The 6,000-nt window shown below is 39.9% G+C and overlaps 1 long non-coding RNA gene across 1 annotated transcript in view; it reads left to right on the top strand.

Annotated features, from left to right (window-relative positions):
• The first annotated feature begins 999 nt into the window (after positions 1–999).
• The window catches only part of LOC126959618 (uncharacterized), a 504,393-nt gene continuing 499,392 nt past the window's right edge, over positions 1,000–6,000 (top strand). Inside the window, exon 1 of the long non-coding RNA XR_007727578.1 lies at positions 1,000–1,668. This is a non-coding gene — a long non-coding RNA (uncharacterized LOC126959618). The remainder of the gene's footprint in view (positions 1,669–6,000) is intronic.

Raw genomic sequence — 6,000 nt, 5'->3', positions numbered from 1 at the left:
TATTGTCTACTTTAGATCATGACTATCGTAGTAGACAGAATAATTCTGAGCCCTAAGATTCCCTCCTCATGGTGTGCATGCCCTGTGTCATCCTCTGGACTTGAAGGTAGATGGATCTGTGAATAGGATGGGTTATCACTCCGATGATTAGGTTACTAATCAGTAGACTTTTACTTAATTAAAAAGAGATTATCCCAGGCATGGCCTGATTTATTCAGGTAAACCCTTAAAAGTGACTGAGTCTTTCCAGAAAAAGTCTTTCCTACAAGCCTTGAAAAAGGAAGGTGCCATGTTTTCAAAGAGGGCCACATGGCTAGGACCTGAGGATAGCCTTTAGGAGTGAAGAGTGATCTCTGACTGACAGCTAGCAATATACAGGGTCTTCACTTGTAAAACTGCAAGTAGTAAATTCTCCCAACAACCAGAGAGTTTGGAAAAGGATCACAAGGATGAGAAAGCATCCCTGGCTGACAGCTTGATTTTAGCCTGGTGAGATCCTGAGCAGACGATCCAGATAACACATAGCTGGACACCTGATTTACAGAAACTGTTGGATAATAAGTTTGTGTTGTTTGAAGTTTGTAGTAATTTGTAATGCAGCAATAGAAAGCAAAACGTTAAATTCCTAACTATAAAAAATTACTTTATCTCTGCCTTATTTCCCTTCTCATTATATTAATGTTAGTCCTTCAAATGGTTAATTTTATTTGTTTAACGTTTTCTGCTTCTATTTATTGTACTTTCAAACTTATGTCAGTGTCGTGATTCCTGTTAATGTGACAGGATATTAGCAATTCTACTCTTCCTTCTTCCTAGTTGCTACCTTTCACCTGGTGTGAGACTGCTGGTGAGAGAAACCTGGCTCATATTTAGGGCATCTGAGGACATGCAGTTGTACAACTAATGAAACGATTGTGTAATAAAAATGCAGTGCACCTGCTCAGAGTGAATTCTTATTAGGTAGATGTCCATAAACTATATGAGGTAATTGAAACAGGATGCATGCTTTATTTGCTAGTTGATAAAACTCAGCCGAGCCTTTCAGCGATGCTCTACCCTGCCTTGAAACCATCACTTGAGATGATCAGGGAAGACAAGTAAAAGCTGCCAGGAAAAGGCTAAAAAAGGCTAAGGGAAATTAAGTATAGAAACTCTGTTTAGGCAGCTCAGAGATAATTTAAGTTTATCTGATGTCAAGAGACTTAGTGAAGTTTAATTTAATGCTAGGAAGATAAGCAACAGCTCCATTAATTGGGAACTACCAGCATCAGATTTCCTGATCCTCTTCAATCTGCTTGTATCATTTGCTGTTAAAGAAGCCACATTTTACAGGGATCTTTGGAAGCATGCTAATAATGTCTTGCAATACCACCTTCCATGTATTCCAAGTTACTACCATTAAATTTGGTCTTTTCTATGACCAAAATTGTGTGTTTTGGGTTTCATTTTAGGTTGACTCTAAAGGTTGAAAAACCATAAACAGCATTTCTTTTCTTTTCTTTTTTTTTTTGAGACAGAGTACTGTGTCGCCCAGGCTGGAGTGCAGTGGCATGATCTCAGCTCACTGCAACCTCAGTCTGCTGGACTCAAGCGATCCTCATGCCTCCAGCCTCCTGAGTAGTTGGTGTCATGCGCATCCGTGTGAAGAGACCACCAAACAGGCTTTGTGTGAGCAATAAAGCTTTTTAATCACCTGGGTGCAGGTGGGCTGAGTCGAAAAAGAGAGTCAGCGAAGGGAGATAAGGGTGGGGCCATTTTATAGGATTTGGGTAGATAAAGGAAAATTACAGTCAGAGGGGATTTGTTCTCTGGCGGACAGGAATGGGGATCGCAAGGTGCTCAGTGGGGGAGCTTTCTGAGCCAGGATGAGCCAGGATGAGCCAGGAGAAGGACTTTCACAAGGTAATATCATCAGTTAAGGCAAGGACTGGCCATTTTCACTTCTTTTGTGGTGAAACGTCATCAGTTAAGGCAGGGATGGGCCATTTTCACTTCTTTTCTGGTGGAATGTCATCAGTTAAGGCGGGGCAGGGACTTTTCACTTCTTTTGTGATTCTTCAGTTACTTCAGGCCATCTGGGCCTATAGGGGCAAGTCACAGGGGATGTAATGGCTTGGCTTGGGCTCAGAGGCCTGACAGTTGGGATTATAGGTGTGTGCCACTATGCCTGGCTAAATTTTGTATTTTTTAAAAATAGACATGGGGTTTCACCATGTTGGCCAGGTTCATCTTGACTCCTTACCTCAAGTCATCTGCCCACCTTGGCCTCCCAAAGTGCTGGCATTACAGGCATGAGCCACCACGCCTGGCCCATAAACGGCATTTCTAATGTTATGACTGTATCATTGTTTTTGAGTTGCAAGTAGAATAAACCAATTTTAGATAAGCAAAAGGAATTATTTTTTGGTGGGGGATGGAGGGTGGGTCTCAGATTCCCTGGAATGGATGGAAAGTTTAGCGAACCAGGCTCAGAAACAGGGTGCTATCACTATAGTAAATTTGTGGTCGTGAGCAATAAAGGCTTATTTAATCACCTGGGTGCAGGTGGGCTGAGTCCGTCAGCCCATTTATAGGATTTGTAAGATAAAGGCAGTCAGCGGAACAGGAAGGGCAAGGGTGATCTTTCTGAGCCATGATGAAGCCCGGATGAGACCAGGAGAAGGACTTTCATCAACATCATCAGTTAGGACTTAACTTCTTTTGTGGTGAAATAAGTCCTAGGGTGGGGAGCTCGATAGGTTCCACCTACAGCCATAGGAGGAATGGGAGGATAGGTAGAGGAAGAATCTATCTCTCAGAAAGACTCTTTAGGATTTTATAGATGTCTTTCAAGGGTTGGGGGCCGGACATCTTGAGTACAGTTCCACTAGGAATGTACTCTGTGAAAGGGAAAGACTTACTCAAAGTAAACGGATGAATTGTTAGGAAGCATGCTTGGATGTCAGGAAGTGAAAAAAAAATATATGCTGAGGATCACATGCTGTCTAACATTAACAAGCCTGAGTAGAATCTAGGTTTTTTCAGGGCCGTAAAAGGTTAAAAAGGGATAGGGGAGGAAGGAGGGACATCATCAGACACTGAAGCGATACTGAAAAAGTCATGTCACCATTCACTAAGCAAGATCAGAAAACCACCTAAAAGGATACATCTGGGAGTTTAGACTTTTCTGCTTTAAAATGGTTATAGTCCAAATAGTGAAGAGAGATGGGAGAGTATTTTGAAGTATTTCTGCCTGGCTAGAGTTTTTTCTATCTTATTTGGTTAATTTCAGATTCAGTGTCTAGAATATTACTAAAATATTATTTCTCTTAACTTGTGACTACATAGTCAATACGGTCTATCTCTGATGAAATAAAATATGAGACTTACTCTGTTTTATTCTCCAATTGCTCTCTGACTGGAAACTATGAATAGGGTAGATTGCTCTCATTATTTTTAACCATACTGTTTTTCTTAACTTTGTTGTAGTGCTTTATTTTAGGGTTGCAGAAAGAGCTATTTGGATTCTGAAATCCTCAAGTTAACAAATGTATATGAAATGACTTTCTGAATGTCTAAGAGCTTTTTTTTTTTGAATTAGGTCTTCACTGGGATGATTAAAGTTGATAATTGGGAACTGTCTTGATACTTCAGTAAGAACATCATCTTGCCTCACTTAACATGAAAGTGGACTTCTTGGCTGTAACTTGAATAGCAGTATTTCTCCTTCCCTTCATTTAGCTAGTCAGGTCTTTGGCATAAGGTTCCTTAGAAGGAAGGTGGATACTGAAGATAGGGAGGCCTTCTTTCAGATTTTGTGAACATCCAATGGGGATGTGGTTGTGTTATAAGCCTGAAAATTGTTTACAGAAGGCTAATGTGATTGACTTCTCTATTATCACTTTAAAAAATAATTATGTGGTCAACTGCTATTTGAAAAAAGAAAATATTCTCAAATTAGATTTTTATTCCCATTTAAAAATAGAAATGTTTCATAATTGCTCAAGAAAAATAAAGCCTTTATGATTTCTTTAGGCATATGCAAAGCTAGAGGCAAAAGACTGAATAGTTTTATCTAATTGTGCTCATTTAAAAATAAGTAAAAGTTTAGTAAACTAATACCTAACTTTATTTTAATGTTCTATGTTTTACAGCTTTATAATTCAATTTATAGTGCCTATGTAGAAATTTGTTTCAGTGATTTTGGGGGGAAAAGTAGAAGTTATTTTGGAGATGGAATAAGAGAACCCATTCCTTCTTTGGCTGTCCTCTCTTACTTTTGTGACTTTTTTCTTCCTGAGACAATTTTTCTTTTCTCTTTAGAGAAACATGAAGGTCATCCTTAGTTTCTGTTTCTGCCTTATCTCCCACCATGATCAACTGCCTCATAAATATCTCAAATATCTCTGGAATCCATTCCATTCTTTCCATTCCCACTGCCCAAGTTCAGACTTACATGATCTCTTTTGGTGACAACTATGACAGTTTCCAGGCTCAGCTTCCTCCATCTCAATCCACATTTTCTTTCTTTTTCTCTCTCTCTCTCTCCTTTTTTTATTTTTTTGAGACAGAGTCTTTCTCTGTCACCCAGGCTGGACTGCAGTGGCGCCATCTTGGCTCACTGCAACCTCTGCCTCCCAGGTCCAAGCGGCAATCCACATTTTCCATTGGTATCAGAGTTTTTATTAAAAAATGCAAAATGTGTTTGCTTAAAACACTTCAGCAATTCCATCTCAATTGTGGAATGAAACCCAAACTGAGTTTGGAACATGAAGCCCTCTATGATACATCTCCTGTGCTCTTTTCTGTCTTTCTCACTGACCGCTTCTACCCACATATATTCCAGCAATACTGCACCGTTCGTAGTTTTCTGAATACTTGCTTCTCTTTAAAACCTTTATGCCTTTTCCTGTTTCTCTGATGTAATATACCCCATCCTCCATTGTTCCCCTAGCACACTCTTGTTGAGGCATTCCTTCTCTTTGATGCCTTCTGATGCTCCCAGCAAAATCAGTCACCCTCTATTGTATTACCTTTGCATATATTGTATTCTCCCTCTATTGTGTTACCTTCGTATTTGCTTTTTGTTTAGAACTGACTACTATTTTATAATTATTCATTTACTGCTCTGTTTTCCTATTTGCCTCTCAGTTTCTTGAAAGTAGAGGCTCCGGCCTAGCAGCTAGCTCCAGACTTACCATGAATTAGGTGGGAATAACTGTAGATTTTTAAGGATATATACTGGCACTCATTTTCTAATAATAAAGCTGTCATTTTTGTTTCTGGAACCAAGCCGGGTCCAGCTGTGTTTTCTTGAGGCCCAATAACGAGAAGCAGACAAACTAGGAAAGAAGGGAATTTATTGCTGTAACCGGATACAGGGAGAAGGCCGCAGCTAATTCCACCAGACCAACTCAAAGTATTACAATTTTCCTAGAGCTTATATAGGCTGGGGCTATGTGCCTACATGCAGTATAGCATTCGCCTAAGTCTATTGGTTACTAATTTTGTTTCAACTAGAAGGTCAAAGGCAAAAATGCTTGCTAAGTCCAATTAAGCCGTGAGGGTCCCAGTACCTTCAAGGCCTGTCTACTTTAGTACCAGAGTGATTATTTCTATTTTATCTCCCTTACAACTTGGTCTGAAGAGCTGCCTTAGACTCTCCAATGAGTCTATTCAAACAGCTGCTTCTGTTACCTTGATTCATTTCAGATTTCATCGACCTGGGATGGGTCCTGGCACTAGGAGTGGAAGACTGTCTCTATTATTTTGGCTTGTTCCAGGTTAGGAAGAAGCCCATGCAAGGCACTGAGTGACCATATGTTTCATTTCTAGCTTTGATGTCTGGGTACTGATTTCCCTAGGTTTGACTATTTGCTCAATGTTAAGGCAGTGCTGTGGAAATATTTCTGTGTAACTGGAGTGCTATCCAGGCCTGTCTGTGTGATTGTCAGGGAGAATTGGCCTGCCACAATTTTTTTCTCCAGTGTCAGTTACTGTGCTGGCTTCTTTAAATTTTTT

This window comes from Macaca thibetana, chromosome 7 (genome assembly GCF_024542745.1).
Source record: "Macaca thibetana thibetana isolate TM-01 chromosome 7, ASM2454274v1, whole genome shotgun sequence".
Classification (NCBI taxonomy): domain Eukaryota; kingdom Metazoa; phylum Chordata; class Mammalia; order Primates; family Cercopithecidae; genus Macaca; species Macaca thibetana.
Note: the sequence above shows the minus strand (reverse complement) of the source record. Positions and strands in the feature narration are given on the sequence as shown.